This window comes from Dermochelys coriacea, chromosome 3, assembly GCF_009764565.3.
Source record: "Dermochelys coriacea isolate rDerCor1 chromosome 3, rDerCor1.pri.v4, whole genome shotgun sequence".
Taxonomy (NCBI): domain Eukaryota; kingdom Metazoa; phylum Chordata; order Testudines; family Dermochelyidae; genus Dermochelys; species Dermochelys coriacea.
Genome location: NC_050070.1, coordinates 10,597,209 through 10,614,499, shown reverse-complemented (window position 1 = coordinate 10,614,499; position 17,291 = coordinate 10,597,209). Strand labels below are relative to the sequence as shown.

Below are 17,291 nucleotides of genomic sequence, written 5' to 3'. Positions count from 1 at the left end.
CAGTAAAGCTTTTCCTTCCCCCCACCATCTCTTTTCTTAGCAGGCTAAATTATATCTGTAGTACATGCCCCTGGCACCACCCTTTACAATTTAGGGTCTTTTGGAGGGTCATGAGTCTAGAAGCTTTGGTGCCACCTCTTTTGTACCCCATGGGAGGGGTAGGGAGTGAGGCTCTGTTTCAGCCAGGATCATCGTTTCTTTGGCTTTTTGGTGTTCTTTATGCCTCCTCCATCCCGTGACCCCTTTGCCCCTCCTGACTGGTTGCTTGACCTTGCCTTGAGATAGGAGTCGAGGTAGTCATATATTAATCTCCCACTAAAAACAGCAACACTTAAAACTCTCTTCCTTATCTTTACTCATTGTGCTCTAAACCCCATCTGGTTGTGGGCAGATGCAGCACACAGTGTCTTTGTTCTTTATTCACACATTGATTCATAGATTCATAGATACTAAGGTCAGAAGGGACCATTATGATCATCTAGTTTGACCTCCTGCACAACTCAGGCCACAGAATCTCACCCACCCACTCCTGCGAAAAACCTCTCACCTATGTCTGAGCTATTGAAGTCCTCAAATCGTGGTTTAAAGACTTCAAGGAGCAGAGAATCCTCCAGCAAGTGACCCGTGCCCCAGGCTACAGAGGAAGGTGAAAAACCTCCAGGGCCTCTTCCAATCTGCCCTGGAGGAAAATTCCTTCCTGACCCCAAATATGGCTATCAGCTAAGCCCTGAGCATATGGGCAAGATTCAGCAGCCAGATACCCAGGAAATAATTTTCTGTAGTAACTCAGATCCCACCCCATCTAACATCCCATCACAGGCCATTGGACCTATTTACCATTAATATTTAAAGATCAATTAATTACCAAAATCATGTTAGTAAGACTATAACAATATCAAAAGTTAGATGGGCAAACAAAACCCAAACTTCTATCTTAGGTAAATATACAAGCCTGAATGCTATATTACTCTCACTAACTGCTGAAACATACACAGATGTTTAGACTATTGTCTGAAAACACCCATGTGTGGCATTAACATGCAATAGGGACTTTTTAGGGTATTATTGTTATTATTATTATTATTATTATTACTATTATTGTAAAAGAAATGGATTTCTAATAAGAAGAAGAACAATAGAAACAGCCTCCAACCCCAACCACTGCACCTCCACCACAATACACACTTGCCCGTTGCAGCAATATGATCTCATGCCAATTTGATTTTATTGAAAGGAAAGTGACAAATTTTATATAGGTGATGTAAAGGCTCCCCTCTGGAGTTTCTCCATCTTATTGGGTTCTTTACAGCCAAAATTATTTTCAGAGAGCCTGCCTAGACAGTCAGACCCACCGTTGCCTGTTCAAAGAAAATAGACTCAGATATATTCATGTGTATAACAACAGGGATAATATAACATTTTATTTCAAATCAAAGACACAGCAGGTATTGCCCAGTCAATGAATGATGAGTGCAGATGGTTGTGGTTAACTCCAAAGCAGGGAATTCATTTTCCCTTTTGAAAGATTTCTTACAGAGTTTTAATTGGGATAGTCATATGCATCTAAACAGGGGAATTGGCGATCTCCCTGGCTTAATGGGTAAATACCAAACTTCTGAACATGGGATCTCCCTTGCCCTCACCAATTACTCTCCAGTAAGGAAGATAGGTCCTTTGCTTCTATTAACATGCTTCTTGTTAACATTCTGCAAAGTTAAAATGGTGATCACAAAAAATAAATCCAGCTGTCACATGATAGAAAAAAGAACCAAAAAATAATTAAATATCAGAGCTGGTCAAAAAAAGCAATCCAAAATTGTAATTGAAATTGTGTGCCTCTTGTTGGTTAAAATTAAAAGCTCTATGGAAAAATTTAGTTGAAATTTGAAATTATATAATAATTTTTTAAAGAAAATTATGCTGTAGAATTATGGCACTCAGATCCACACACAGTTGTTATATAAAAAAAACCCTTTGTCCGGTGCTGAAAAAAAAAATGACAACAATGTATTTAGGTGATAACTAATTCTGAAAGAATGGAGAGAAACTTCAATTCCTCCTGAAGACTGACCCTGTTCTTGTGGCCACTGAAAACTAGCAGCATTACCTGGTGATAGAACAGATCTCTGTGCATGCTCAGTGAGCCAGGCAGGAGGCAGCCCTGCATCTGCTAGCATGGCCAATCCAAGCTAGCTCCCTGGTTCCCATCTGTAGACCCGAGGGGCTCCCAGCTTCATATTACCTGACTTCAAGCTGCCTCTCCAGAGTTTCTCTCTCTCACACACACACGCACACACACACACACACACTCATTCTCTTTGAAGTCTAACGTAGCTCAAAACTCTAAGATTTTTCTTTTTTGTATACTACAGTGTCAGAATTGGAAAACAGCTGCCTGTCTGCAGAATGCAGCCATTTTGTCTCCAAGTTGCTGCAGACTGAGGTGGAGCGGGCACACGCAGGTATGCGCTGTCTCCTGGACACTTTACATTTGTTCTTTCCTCTTCTTTTCCCCATTCAGAAATGAAATAACAATGCTCTGGCAACAGATAGGGGCTGGGAGAGAGTTATTCCAATGCATGAACAACCCATGGCTAAAGTAATTAACCCTCTGCTGCCCTTTTTGCAGGGATATGTCATGCTAGAGCTGGTACCGGGTTTCCAATGACTATAGGTTGATGGTGGGGACAGCTACCTCCTACTTGTCTACATCTCAAGCTGTCTCTGGGACCCTGTGTGAATCCTGCACAAAGAAAAAGAGTCCTGTTTACATTCACAAGACAGGGTAAATTAAGAGTTGGGATTGCAGCATGTTGAGTGTTTCCCATTCACTGAGAGCCAGCCAAGTCTTCCCAATTATCTTCCCATGCATCATTTTACTACAACTTTAACAGCTGTATCTCTGTGCACCTTCAGTGACCACCCCTTAGGAGAGAACAGAGCGACATAATAAAAGAGGTGCGCTGGTTCCCTGGCTGCAGAGTTGAGAACTGTCGCCGTAAGCATAATTGTCCTCCACAGCCACGCATCTTTAAGGGATGGAAAGCAGGTAGCTACGAGCATCGCCAACTTTCCTTAATTGCTATTGTGGTGTCTTTCACCCTTTCTGACTCCTAACAGTGATGTACCAGTCAATATCATAAATGCTGATAGATGGGTTGAATGACGGGGTGCGAAGAGCAGTTTGGGTGTATGAGGGGGCTTGGGGCAAGGGGGTTGGGGCCACAGTTCCTCTCCAATGGGAACCGCGGAGCCAGTGCTCGGGGTGGTGCAGGGGCAGTGTATGGAGTCTCTGTTGCTGTTCCTCCATCTAGGACATGTTGCCACTTCTGGGGAGCCAAGCAGAGACAGATAGGGCCCTGCGCCAACCGGACATTTAATGGATATCAGAAATGATGGTTTCTAGAGCTTTCTGGTTGGTAAAGTGCCAGATAACACAGCTTTTACTCTACTAACATATAGATATAATGTAGGTCTAATGTAGCACAAGTCTGTATCCTCATACAAAATGAAAAATGATGGCACTGCTAGTAATACTAACAGCATACAACTACCTCATGATGTCCTACCAGTACCAAAATATGTTCATACTGTTCACACACAGTTTGGACTGGTTTCCTCCACAAGATTGCAATGCAGAAGAGCACCTACACAGCAGCTTCTTATGCAACTATTGTGGGTGCCAAACCAGACAGGGCCACAGTCTCTACTACAACCTTGAAATGTAAGGAAATGTCAGAAGCTCTAGGGTAGCAACATGCCGTTCAGACAATGGATTGGCAGCTGTATGCTGTTGCTCTACAAGTGAAATAGACTGTCCCAAATAAGCTTGGTTCCAATGTGATTCCCCCGGGGTTTTGTTCACAGCTTGTGCTGTTTTATTGCATGCATTGGGAATTTTGGGGGAGACTCAGGATTGCTAGAACTTCTTGTTGATCCTGATGTGCATGCAGCTTAGCTGCAGAATGAATGCTTGCTGATGGGCAATTCAACCATCCTCTTACATGGCTTGACTCAAGAATTTGAGACCCTGAGTGCTCTGAAATATTATTCATTTGTTAAATGGTGTCAGTAGGGAGGAGGTACTCATGTAATTCCAGTGTTTTCCTGGCAAACCTTCAAAAGGCATTTGAATCTGATGACACTGAATCCTTGCAACATGTAATTAAAGAGCTGATCATGCTGTAATTTAACATATGCTACCACAAATGGAGGCCCTCCAGACACAGGGGTGTGCCCAGTCTCCTATATTCAAGTTCTGGGATCATTTTCTTGATGTTATGCAGATACTACTTCTAAATGTACATGCAGAGCGAAGGGCTCATCGCACCTACACACACAGCTTGCCATGCTTCCATACTTCTTTACGACTAACAGGCCTAGCATTTCCAGATGAATATCAATCTACATTCTTGATATGTTAAATCTCCCTGAAGAAGTGCACAGTGCCTCTGAATCAAGGAAATTTGCTGTGTCAGAGACTCCTGGTTCTTTCAGTGGAATTTGGAGTGACATGGGAACAGAGAAAACTGCCATCAAAGGCTCAAAGTACAGCAGTGGGATTGCTGGACTGACAAAAAAGAAGCTATCCCTTGTCAGATGTACCCTCACAAGACATGTCCTCAGTAAATATACAAAAATTATGAAAAAAAGAAGCGGTCTAACAAGAAGTAATGAAGACAACTTCCACAAACAAGTCCTTGCCTCTACATTGAAGAATATGTTACAGCTCTTACCAGCCATGTTATAAACAACGTGACTAACCCATTTGACCCTGAACCTCAGCCAGAGGTACTTATCCACATATCTAGTGCATGTAATATCAACGTACAAAAGTCTCTACTGAAAATAGCAGATCTTGGTGAAGTACAAAGGGAGAGATTTGTGAGAGGTGCACTTGATTCTGATTGGACACTTAGCTTCTTCAGCCCATTCAAGAAATCTGGCTTCAAAGCATTTGCTGACATGGCCAAGATGGTCAAATTTCAGTCTGGCACGGGAAGAACAATCACTGCAGGTTTCAGTCCAGAAATTGTTTTCTGCAGAGCCGTATCCTTAGCGAGATGCAGAGATGACATTTCAATGGCAACTGCTGTTAGTCACCCAAGAGGACCTGTACCTATGCCCCTCTTTCATGCTGATGGGACAATGAGAAGAACAGACAAAGGTGAATTAAGGCATCAGATGGAAGTTCACACTGAAAGAATCCACGAGCCAAGAGCATGCAACAAAGAAACCACAGTGTCCATCAGAGATGCCCTGGCTGTCAGACAAATGATGGCTGGACACAGATTACACACATTCTATGGATTGAGTACTTCTGGAGATCCTAAAAGGATTTGGCAAAGCTTATTCTTTAATCAAAGTTTTTGAGATATATGACAACAATAACTGTGAAAACTGCAGAAAGACAGCACCAGAGAGGATCTAAATTTGGATGCAAGAAATACCAAGTGATTGGTGCATACCCTGTGCCTTCATGGAAAAAGTTTCTATATGTAGCCTCCAACAAGCAATCACTTGTAAAATTTCTCTGTGAAAATATGGTTCAAAATACAATTGAGAGAGTAGGAGCCCACCCAAAACAAAAAGTCCTTCTTGCTGGAGGCTTTTCCAATGATGAAGTAGAAAAGCCCATCACCAGTAGTGTTATTGAACAAGCTCAAGACTTTTACAGGATTCAAGAGGAAGCAGACACAAAGATGCATCTGCATATGCATGTGCCATTATGGCTTTTGTATACGTGGTGTCAAAGGAGGCATAAGGACTCTGTCATCTGATGCAAATGCTTTGGTCCTTGCTGTTCTCTACTCTCTCAAAATGGAACACGTAGATAACGTATTGAAACAGGCACCACAACTGACAAGTGTCGCTTCATACCTGTGTATGCTATTTGTGATGCACTGATTCCTGACTTCCGTGTCATACCTCCTGTGGCGCATGCATTAACAGGATGTGACTCTGTCTCACACCTGTTTTGGGTTGGAAAAAAACAATCTGGGTTTAATATTGTCAAAACAAAGGGAGCTTATCACTTCTGAGATTGTGCAAAATTAGGCAGAGAGTGAGAGACAAGCCGCAATTTCTTCAGCAAGGAATTTGGTAGCTGCACTGTATGATCAGAGCAGGAAAGAAAAGGAGACCCACAACAACCTATACTGCCTGTACCTCAGTGTAGGTATCAAAAAGGACAAGTCAAGACCTTGTTTGTGCCTGTACCTGTAGGAGTAGCTGCACAATCAGCTGGGTCTGTAGTAAGAACAATCTTCTCTGCAGAAAACTGTGCACGTGCAGTGAAGACTGTGGTAACCCACACACTCTCAACAGAGATCATAATGATGAGCGAGACGGTGGTAATAAGACTAGAAATGTCACCACTGCTATTACATTTCAATGATACTTGCAAAATGTATTATTTTGTTTAGATTGTTGTTGTGGTGCTTTGAGATCACAAACAAATCCAATTTTATGTCCTGAACTAATACACAATCATTAAACTAACAGAAACAAATGCAATAATCAAAGGGATTATTTTAATGTGTTGATGGTGTCACTGTTTATCCTGGGAATGGCACCACCTGACAGCTCCACATCATACTCTTCTTGCAGTAGACTTAATAAGCTTTCAGATGCCATATGATGTGCTTGTGTATAGACAGGGTACATTAAATTCATCAAATCAATGGTGTCTGCCATTCCCTTATTATACTTGGGTTGTAAATTCTTTGGTGCAAGGACTGTCTCATTGTTGTGTTTTTGTACAGAGCTTGGCACAATGTGTTTCTGGTCTATAATTGGGGTTCCAAACTTAAAAGTAATCTAATAGTAGTAATAATAATAATAATAATTAATACACATCTATGACTTAGAAATACTAGTTTGGCAACTAGCAGGGTATAGCCTGCCAATCCACCCAATACAGAGATTGCAGGTAAATCTATAATTATTAAGAATCCTAGAAAGAGGAACTCAGAAGATCTTAGCTGGCCTGCAGGCTCCTGGCCCAGTGTGTTGTATGGAGGTGGGCAACTCCAGGTCAAAATCATGCAACTGTCCAAACAGAGCAAGAAAACTGGAGATCATTGTAGAGCAAGAACTACTCCCTGTGAAGGATGATGGCAGAATCTGCCTCCATATCTAGTCATTGTGCCCCGTGCATTTCTTGTGCTGCTTTTGGTGCTGTGGAAGCAAATCTACCAAATCCCAGGCTCTCCCAAGCAGAGTGGGTGCTGGTGTTCATTTTCTCCGTTTTCCAGCCTATTATTGCATATGCCTGCAGTGACACTGCCTGGTGCAGTAATATGGGCCAGTGGGCTCTTATACATTCTGATATCTTCAGTAAACAAATATTCTCATAACAATGGGACCAGACTGATACAGACATACTGGGGTGGGACAGGGGGAGGGGGAAGACAGGCAGGAAAGAGAGAGAGAGAGAGAGAGAGAGAGATGGTAAAGTCTAGACATGACATCGACTAAAGAAGAGTTTAAAACTCTTTGTTGATTTTTTTACACTTAAAAAGTGTTTCATTCAAATGCTTTTTAAGCACTTAGTAGAAAAACTTTATTGAAAAAAGATTCAAGAACTCCACCACTTCAGCTCAGGGTTAATGAACCTCACAGACATGTCCCCGAGGACTCCGAACATATCTCCAGCAAAAGAGGGAAGACCGGACTTGATTTTTTTAAAAATATTTCTAAGCTAAATAACAAGCAGAGGGGAAAACAAGAACAATTACTCTTCAGATCCTTAACGCTTTATAAAGAGGCCAAAAAGAGCACGGACCCAGTGCTATTTTCTTCTTTGTGCTTAGTTTGAAATAACCAGAGTTAAATATCATCAGTGCATTCGAGTATTAGGACATGCCTGACCTGGTGCATGAAGAAGAATTACCATGTCCTGCTACTAAAGGATGAGGGAGGGCATCTGTTTCTCAGAAGATATTGGTAGCTTCAATCTGTGAGGGGGGTGGCCAGACCCCTAAGATGATGGGAGAGGAGTAGTGGGCTACCGATTACCCTCTGGAAAGTCAATAGGGTGATGGGTCATCTCCTCAAGATGGGAAGAGGTCAGAAACGGATGGGCCTCCCCTCTGGAACAGAGCACCAGTAAGGGGAAAGGGTGGAGCTATTCAGAAGGAGGTTCCATTGTCAGGTACCTAAAGAAGAGGACGTTTGATGGGACACAGAGAGAATATTGATTCCCCCCAAATCCTCCTGAGGGATTGAGATTTTGGGCACCACTGAGAAAGTGAATCTTCCTCCAACTTCAGCAAAGTTTTGCTCTGGTTTCCAGTTGGCTGTGAAAAGAGGCCAAGGTGGAGTTTATTGGTGGTGAAAGGGGAAGGGGAGGAGGTCTTTTTCTTTTTTGTGCAGGAAGTGAATTTTATTTTATCTAGACCAATTTTGTCCATCCGTACCTCTGACACCCACATCCTGCAGCCTCTCCCAAAGCCAGGTGTGTTCATCAGTGTGGCAGCCAGTGTCAATTAAGGACAGATGCTTGGGTTCCAGTCAGCAGCTGGAGCAGTCCCATCTGGAGCATCTCCACCTGCGGGGAAAGTGTGGTGTATTGAAAACAGTATTAAAATTGTAAACTAAAACTTTAAATGCTCAAGGTTTTGTCCTGATCCTGGTTGCAGTCTAGGGGACTTTGCAGGGAATCATGCATGCTAGGCTCAGCAAAGTCAGTCACCAACCAGACAGCCGAGAATAAGTGAAGTGAATTGTGCCTCTCTGTTTTAGAAAGCAGCCTGCTCGTTCACTCTCTCTCTCTCTCTCTCTCTCTCTGTTTTGAGGGTTCTGTGTGTTATTTTCTGAATTCTAAGAAATAAAGTAGTGTCACGTTGCAACTTTCCAGTATGAGTATTTTTGTCTCTATCTAACTTCTCTGTCTGTATGGCATGGACATAACAGGGAAAGAAGGGGACTGAGGTGGCCAGATAAGCTGACGTGCCTGCTCCTTGTGACCCCTCTGGGCAGGGAAACATGTACGGTCCCTGTCCTGTGTCTGTGGAGAAAGTGGTAGGGGAGGAGGCCAGCACTCTCCATCTACAGAGAGAGAACTGAAATAGAGGGCAATGACTAGGAGACAAAAGATTCAGGTCTCTTCCAACTTCTCAGTGCCTTATAGATGCCCCCCCCCCCAAAAAAAACAAACACATTTTTTGTATCTGGTGCTTCCTGCTGAATGGAAATGGGGGAAAGAAAAAGGTGATGACAGGAAGGGAGATTTTAAAAGGGGTTGTGAATCTTCATGGAGGTTTGTATTTTGTCAGTTCTGGGCCCTGGTTAGAATGAATCCCCCAGAGAACACTGAGGTGTCAAACTCCTCTATAGAACCCTTAGAAATGATCCTAAATATTTTGACTGCAGTTTAACCCCTATCACTTTTTGTTCTCTCTTCCCTGAAAAATTAGACAAATCCTGAGAGGGTGCTTAGCACCAGTGAATACACATGGCTTCCACAGGTTGGATACATCAAAACTTTATGTCTGTACTTTAGACTGTTATCATTAAGACTGATACTTGTTATGGGGGATCAAAAAGGAAAACTCACGGTTTTCATGCATCACTAACTTTAAAGTTCTTCAGTTTAGATTTACAGGGGAAAAACCCATAACCACACATTCCTGGCACATAGTATTTTCAATGTGATCCACTTTATTTTTCACTTAAAAGAGGATTGTAACCTTCTTTTTAATGGAATTTGATGCACTAAATTAAGAAAATTCCAAAATTACACATAAAATATTGATGAAAATTTTCCAAACAACTACAAAAACCCACCCAGTTGCTTCCTGGGTAAAGCTGTGTTCTGGAATTATGTTATACACTAGGACCCTCATATGACACCAATTGGAGGCTTTCCACTGACTTCAAAGGGTTTTAGACCAGGCAGGCAATGTTTCCTAGGTGTAAATATTCATATTATAACTTTCTGAATGCAGGGAGTTGTCAACTGTATTTCCCTGAATCCTCTAGGAATTGTTATGGTGCTGTACAAATACATATCTTTATAATTAACAGATTGCACCACATACCTTGTAAATGTCATTTGTATCAAAACAAGGTTTCAACAGATCAGCATATCACAATCCCCAGCACCCTATAAATGGAAAAAGTGTCCCTCTTCTGTCTATCTTGAAGTCTCTTTTCCCAAGTGACATTCAGTTCCCGGCCAAGCTACAGCCATGAAGATACTTTACCTTCTATTTGCTCTCTTCTTCTTGGTGGCACAAAGTAGTGCACAAGGTAAGGTTTTAATGAAATGTAGAGAGACTATAGAAGGATATTTGTGAGCATGTATTAAGTTTGCCTAAAACTCTGTGTCATTTTTTTTTCAAAATGTTTTTGAAAGCGATGCAGTGCTTGCCTGGCTAACAGCAGATACTTGAAATTTGGCTGTGAAATAGTGCTGGGGTCAAAAAGTGCCCTTGCTGTGCCGATGAAAATCCATTCAGATGTGTGGAACTGTGACCTGGAAAAATATCCCCACATTCTATCTCATGGGGTTCCTTCGGGTTTGGATCTTGGTCCTCCAGTATATATCATTTGTATCAGTGACCTGGAAGAAAACATAAACTCTCTGCTAAAGTTTTCAGATGACATAGAAATTGGGGGAGTGGTAAATATTGAAGAAGACAAATCACTGATACAGAGTGATGTGGATCGCTTGGTAAATGTGGTGTAAGCAAACAATATGCATTTTAATGAGGCTTAAAATAAATGTCCACATCAAAGAACAAAGAGTGTAGGCCTTACTTGCAGCATGAGGGCCTCTATCCTTGGAAGCTGTGACTCGGAAAAGGATTTTTGGGAAAATGCTGGATAATGAGTTGAACAGGAGTTCCCAGTTCGACGCTCTGGCTAACGGGGCAAATGGGAACTTTGGTTGCATAAACAGGGGAATCTCAAGTAGGAGTAGAGAGAGTATTTTACCTCTGTATTAGGCACAGGGGTGATCACTGATGGGACACTGGGTCTCATTCTGGTGTCCACAAGTAATGACGGATGCATGTGGACACTATCTAAAGGATATATTGGTTGCAATGCTCAGTCAAATTTAGCCCAGCCACCCCTCCACGATTTTGGGTGCCTTTCACAAACTTCCCCTTTCATTCCCTCTCCCCACCAAGGTAGCCCTGAGGCCAAGCAGAACTGAACATCTATGTGGGACACATTCAAGATGAACCAGATGAAAATACCCCTTGTTTTAGGGGATGAGGAACCAGGTTGGGAACCAGGAAACCATGAATTATATTCTAACTTCTTCTGCTCACTAGTGTTAATTATCCGAGGTTTCATATCCCTTATTATTAATTGATGTCTCACACCCCAATGGTAGAGTACACAATCTGAGACTAAAGTGGGGCAGGTCATTGTCTCAATGTCTTAGCTACACTGACTCCCAGGCATAAAGTGTCATATTTTTTGTGCTTGGCTTCAATACTGGAGATGCTGTTATGTCAAGTTGAAGCAGGTTCTGCAGAAATGACAATGCCTCTGCATTATTTATTTATTTAATGATTGAGTTACCGCCAAGGAGCCCCAGCCATGGACTGGTATCCCATTGTGCAAGGCTCTATGCTAATGATCAGCAGAGACACACTCCCTGCACCAAAGAATTTACTGTGAAGGACACCTGTGCTCCATTTTAATGCTCTGCAGTGTGCAGCCAAGAATCCAGTGCATCTGGTTCATGAATTCACTCTGTTCTCTTCTTAGGGGCAGCCACTGAATGTACAGAGAACTACAGCCATTTAATTACTGTTACAGATCTGGTAAAATGGTGTGCAGGAGCATAATTGGGCTGATGTGTCGAGGTCTCAGTGAATGAGAAATACATTGAATGAAAAACGCTCATCATAGCAATCACAATTCTTTTATCCTGCTGTGTGAATGAAAATCAAGACTCTTTTTATATTATCTTTGTGCAGTTTCTCACCGTCATCTCTCTGGCTCTTGGGCATGTTTACGTCGTAGGGGTAAATGCCAGTTTTTCGGTTGTCCTTGATGGACGAGGCGTATTGGACGCTGCGGTAGATTTTTTCCCTGCTGTAGATAGTGGGTAAGTTCAGATTCTACTAGGGAATCATTCGTGGGTGAATAGAACTATTTGTTTCTCTCCTTTATATATGTGAGCTGTCTAATGCCCTTGGAGGCTTTGCACACAAGGCACAGCCCAGAGGCAGGGGATAAAGGAGGCTCCTCTGGTTGCCCTAATTCTGGACACTTTGGGAGCTGGATTGACCCTAGTTGAGTTCTCTTACTTGTAGATATCTTACCCTGCTGCCCATGGCCAGTCTACAGCCTGTAGTAACCTCATAGTGCTCAGTGCTATAGATATTGACCTTCTGAGACCTGATAACCCCTTAGCACCATGTCCAGTGCCCCCCCCCCCACCCAAGACAGTGTTTGCAAGGTGGGATGCATAGGACCAGTTATGTCAGCCATGTGTTGCTCGAACATTGGGATAACTCTCCTCATACCACTTTTATGGCCCCGCTATGTCACGAGATCATCATAATACGGACAGGGGCTGCAGACAGACTCACCCCATATGCCTACATTATTATTTCATTTTAGAAGAGAGAAAACAACAGGGATGAATAAAAGCAGTCTCCAGGAAAGAGCCTGCATCATTCTGCAGCAAGGGTTTGCCATAGCCCACTATTAAATGTTTGAACCTATCACACACCAAGTAATATAACTAGCCATGCATTGGCTTCTGATTGAGGCTTTTATACTTGGTGAAGTTAGAGAATTCAGACTGGAAATAGAGCTAAAATTATTAATAGTGATGATAATTTACCATTTGAAAAATTTACCAAAGATTCTGTTCCATTCTCTGTCAGTGACAATTTTTAAATCAAGACTGGATGATTTACTAAAAAAGAAAAAAATCCTCTAGAAATTAGGTTGGGGAAGCTCTGTGGCCTGCATTATACAGGAGGTCAGACTACGTGATCACAGTGATCCCCTTCTGGCCTTGGAATATATAAATCTTGGAAAATTAAAGTGCACTACATTAGTACATTTAACAGCTGATTAAGTTACAGTTTAAACATGAAGATTTCCACTGTAAAGTTAACTTGGGTGCAGGGCTGGCCCTAGACCAAATGGTACCCCAGGCAAGGAGCATCTTTGATGCCCCCCCACCCCTGCATTTGTGAAAATTTTGAATACCTAATATTTGATTACGACAGGTTTCAGAGTAGCAGCCGTGTTAGTCTGTATTCGCAAAAAGAAAAGGAGTACTTGTGATGAAGTGAGCTGTAGCTCACGAAAGCTTATGCTCAAATAAATTTGTTAGTCTCTAAGGTGCCACAAGTACTCCTTTTCTTTTTGTTAATATTGGATTGCACCCTCAGCAAGTTCACAGCTGACACTAAGCCTTGGTGTGAGGTAGATACACTGGAAGGTAGGGATAGGGTCCAGAATGACTGAGACAAATTGGAGGATTAGGCCAAAAGAAATCTGATGAGGTTCAACAAGGACAAGTACAGAGTCCTGCACAGAGGATAGAAGAATCTCATGCACCGCTACAGGTTGGGGACTGACTCGCTAAGCGGCAGCTTTACAGAAAAGGACCTGGGGATGCTAGTGGACGAGAAGCTGGATATGAGTCAGCACTGTGCCCTTGTTGCCAAGAAGGCTAACGGCATATTGGGCTGCATTAGTAGGATCATTGCCAGTTGATCGAGGGAAGCGATTATTTTCCTCTATTCCGCAAATTGGGGAAAGTCCAGCAGAGGGCAACAAAAATGATTTGAGGACTGGGGCACATGACTTATGAGGAGCGGCTGAGGGAAATGGGGGTTTATTTATTCTGCAGAAGAGAAGAGTGAGGGGAGGCTTGATAGCAGCCTTCAACTACCTGAATGGGGGTTCCAAAGAGAATGGAGCTCGACTGTTCTCAGTGGTGGCAGATGACAGAAAAAGGAGCAATGGTCTCAAATTGCATTGGGGGAGGTCTAAGTTGGGGATGATTTAGTTGGGGTTGGTCCTGCTTTGAGCAGGGGGTTGGACTAGATGAGCAGGGGGTTGGACTCCTGAGGTTTCTTCCAACCCTAATCTTCTATGATTCTACGATTTACAATCTAGGACTGTAAAACATTTTATTTCAAACATTCTATTTTCCCTTTTGTCTCTAACAAAAAACCCCCCAGCATGCTGAGCCTGGTGCCCCCCAAGTCCAGCACCCCAGGTGGTCACCTGGGTCCAGAGGCGCCAACTTTCTGATTTCATAGGGGACACTTGAACCCCTCTTTGCCCTTGCCTGGCCTCTTCCTGCCCCATTCCCCCCTCCTCCCCTGAGCGTGCCCTGTCCTTACTCTACCTCTTCCTGCCCCTGCTCTTCCCCCTCCCAACCCAGTGCCTCCTGCCTGCCGCTAAACAGTTGAATCTCCTGCTCTGGAGTTAACCAGGGATATCTGCACTCACAATTCAGTGAGGGGGAAATTCCTGCTCTACCTTTGATTTGAAAGTAAATATAACAATGTCCTTGTTTGAATGGATATAAACACAGAATCTGAGTGTTTCTTTTCTTTTTGCTTTATGAAAAGTGAGCAATGGCATCAGAGATTGTCAATGCAGACCTCTGGGAATCTGGCAGATGATGCCTTGCTTCTAAAATCCTTGGATCCTTTTCATCTGGACTGTAAAGAATCTTGTGAGCTGGAAAAAATCCATGGGGGAGCCCTTGTGTCACCCATAATAGCTTGTTTTTCTCCTTTTAATAAAAGTAACTGGTTGTGGTGGTGTACTGCAAACATGCGTCAGAGTGTATTGATTGGCGCACAGAAGCTGTTTTACTATTTCTTTTCCATAAAAATCAATTTCCTTTTAAAAATTATAAATATATAAAAACCAAGGCCTTTATCATATATTAAATACACCCTGGGGTTTTCCTAGACCAGAGAACATATATATTAATATGTTTCAGTGAGTGCCTGTGAATAAATTCTTTACTGTTCCTTACAGCTTTTTCAAATCAATTTGGTTTATGTTATTTTCAGATGAGTTGGGTCCAGTCAGAATTAACAACTCACCTTTGTACCCCACAACACTTCGATCGTCCTTCTTTTCAGCTCTGCTCTGAAACTGTACCACTGCCAGGTCCTGTTCTGTTATGCCAGAGATTCCAGACATGGCTATGTGCAGCAGGTTCTCTTGCAGGAATGGAAATGGTTGCAGAAATCTTCCAAATATTTAAATGTGCATGTGGGACCCCAAGAGCTCTGAGAGAGATTCCCAAAAACAAGTCCATATTGAGGAGAAGAAAGGAGATCAGGCAGGCTGCTTTAGAAGGGATGAGGCCTTAAGACTAAGGGGTACCTGATTATTATCTATAATTAATTACGTGGGGATCAAATCTATAACAATGAGCTCTTCAATCTAGCAAAGAAAGGTGTACTGCAATCTAATAGCAGGAATTTGAAGCTTCACAAATTCAGATTGGAAATAAGGTGTAGTTTTTTAACAGTGAGAGTAATTAAATCTTGAAAAAATGTACCAAGAGTTGTGCTGGATTCTCCATCACTGACAATTTTGAAATCAAGATTGTATGTTTTCCTAAAATATATGCTTTATGAATTATTTTCGGGAAGTTCTATGGCCCATGTCAAACGAGAGGTCAGACTACGTGATCATGATGATCCTTTCTGGCCTTGGAATCTATGAAAACCGTTGTACATGAAAAACTGAATGGAAAAATATATCCAATCAGCCCCTGAGGAAGCACCTCTATCCCATAAAGTGTTATTGTTTTTCTTTTTTACTATATTGCTTGCCCCAAGTGCGCGAGGTTTTCTTTCAGCCAAGACTAAATCACTCACCCAACAGGGGAAACTGAGGCACTGACCAAGTCTGATGATGAGAAGGTAGTCTGCTTCCAGGGTAAAAATGTACTTTCAAATCAATTCAATCAAAAAGCCAGTCAGTGTGTGGACTAGTCCTCACACCAAGGTCCATCCTGACTCAGTGTGAAAAATTGGAAATTAGCACAAGGATGCATGTGTGAAAACTGCAGTGATAGCAGGTAAAGTGCAGCATTCTTGGAGATGTGTTACAGAATTCCTGAAGCGCTGTGGTGAGCATAAAATTGCTCCCATGCTTCTGAAGGATGGAGGTGTTGTCAAGCATACATGTGTGATGACCACTGTGCCTTCTTGGCCAATATTCTTGGTTTAAACTAGAGCCCTTCAAAGCTTAAAGTACAAGTGTCTACAACATGAACAAAAGAGCCAGCTTCTACCTGTAGGCTGTAACAGACTCACAGCCTCCACAGAGGGGGATGTATAATACACACTGACCAGTGAATGACACATGTATATCATCAGAAGCACTCACTCTTCAATGCAATTCTAGAAGTACCTGTCTGCTTTTCGGATTTCTGTTATTTTCACACCATGAGGCTGCTTAGTACATACTCTGAGCCTTTGCATTTTTCTTTTTGGAATTCCAGGGCAATTGCAAAATTTACTTGGGGATTTCAAAATTAACATTGCTCAGAATTTCTTTTTTATGGATTAAACATGAAGGTTCATATAGTAAACATAAGTTGGTCACATTGCAAATCTGCAGCCCTTCGTATTCATGTTCTTCTTGTTACCTGCTTCATGTACCATAAACTATACAGGACTCCAAGCATGCTCAAATTAATGTTGAAGCAGGGAGAGGTCCTAGTGAAGCAGTAGGGAGGGGTGAGAGACTTTCCCAGCCACTAAAACACCACAGAGACAGCTTGAGGGAAAGGGATGTGAAGCTGGGAGCTCCATGCTAGCAACTGCAGTGCTGTTCTCCTGGCAAGTTCACTGAGCTTGTACATTGTAAACATTCCCAAACAGTTGAGTTTAAACATAACACTGAATTGGTTTAGATTAAAAATAACACAACTTTATTGAATTGCAAAGAGATAGATTTTAAACGAGTACTGTTGTCAGATGTTTGGCTGCGTGTGTTTTCTCTCTGTGCCATCCCAGCTCTGCGCAGACAACTGACACAGCAGACCTTGATCGAACTTCCCAATGACCACAAGATCCGTTAAGGTATGAAGGCACTAGGTCAGGTTTATTGACGATGAAGCTCAGTAATAGCACCAGCAGACTCTACGGGTACACTCAGGCATATATGCCCGTGACAATGGACACAGCTGTTAGTGGCGGGACTTTCTGCTGTCACCTAGGCCAGCCAAAGACACTCCCTCTGAGACTTCATTTTATATAGCAATACAAACAAGTTACATATTGCCTCTCTCAGGTGGTTAGTTGTCACCATCTGACGTGGCT

At 42.4% G+C, this 17,291-nt stretch overlaps 1 long non-coding RNA gene across 1 annotated transcript; it reads left to right on the top strand.

Annotated features, from left to right (window-relative positions):
- The first annotated feature begins 11,802 nt into the window (after positions 1-11,802).
- Positions 11,803-14,774, top strand: LOC122459178. Its single transcript, XR_006279689.1, has 2 exons — positions 11,803-12,070; positions 14,568-14,774. It is a non-coding gene; the product is annotated as an uncharacterized LOC122459178 (long non-coding RNA).
- Positions 14,775-17,291: the final 2,517 nt, after the last annotated feature.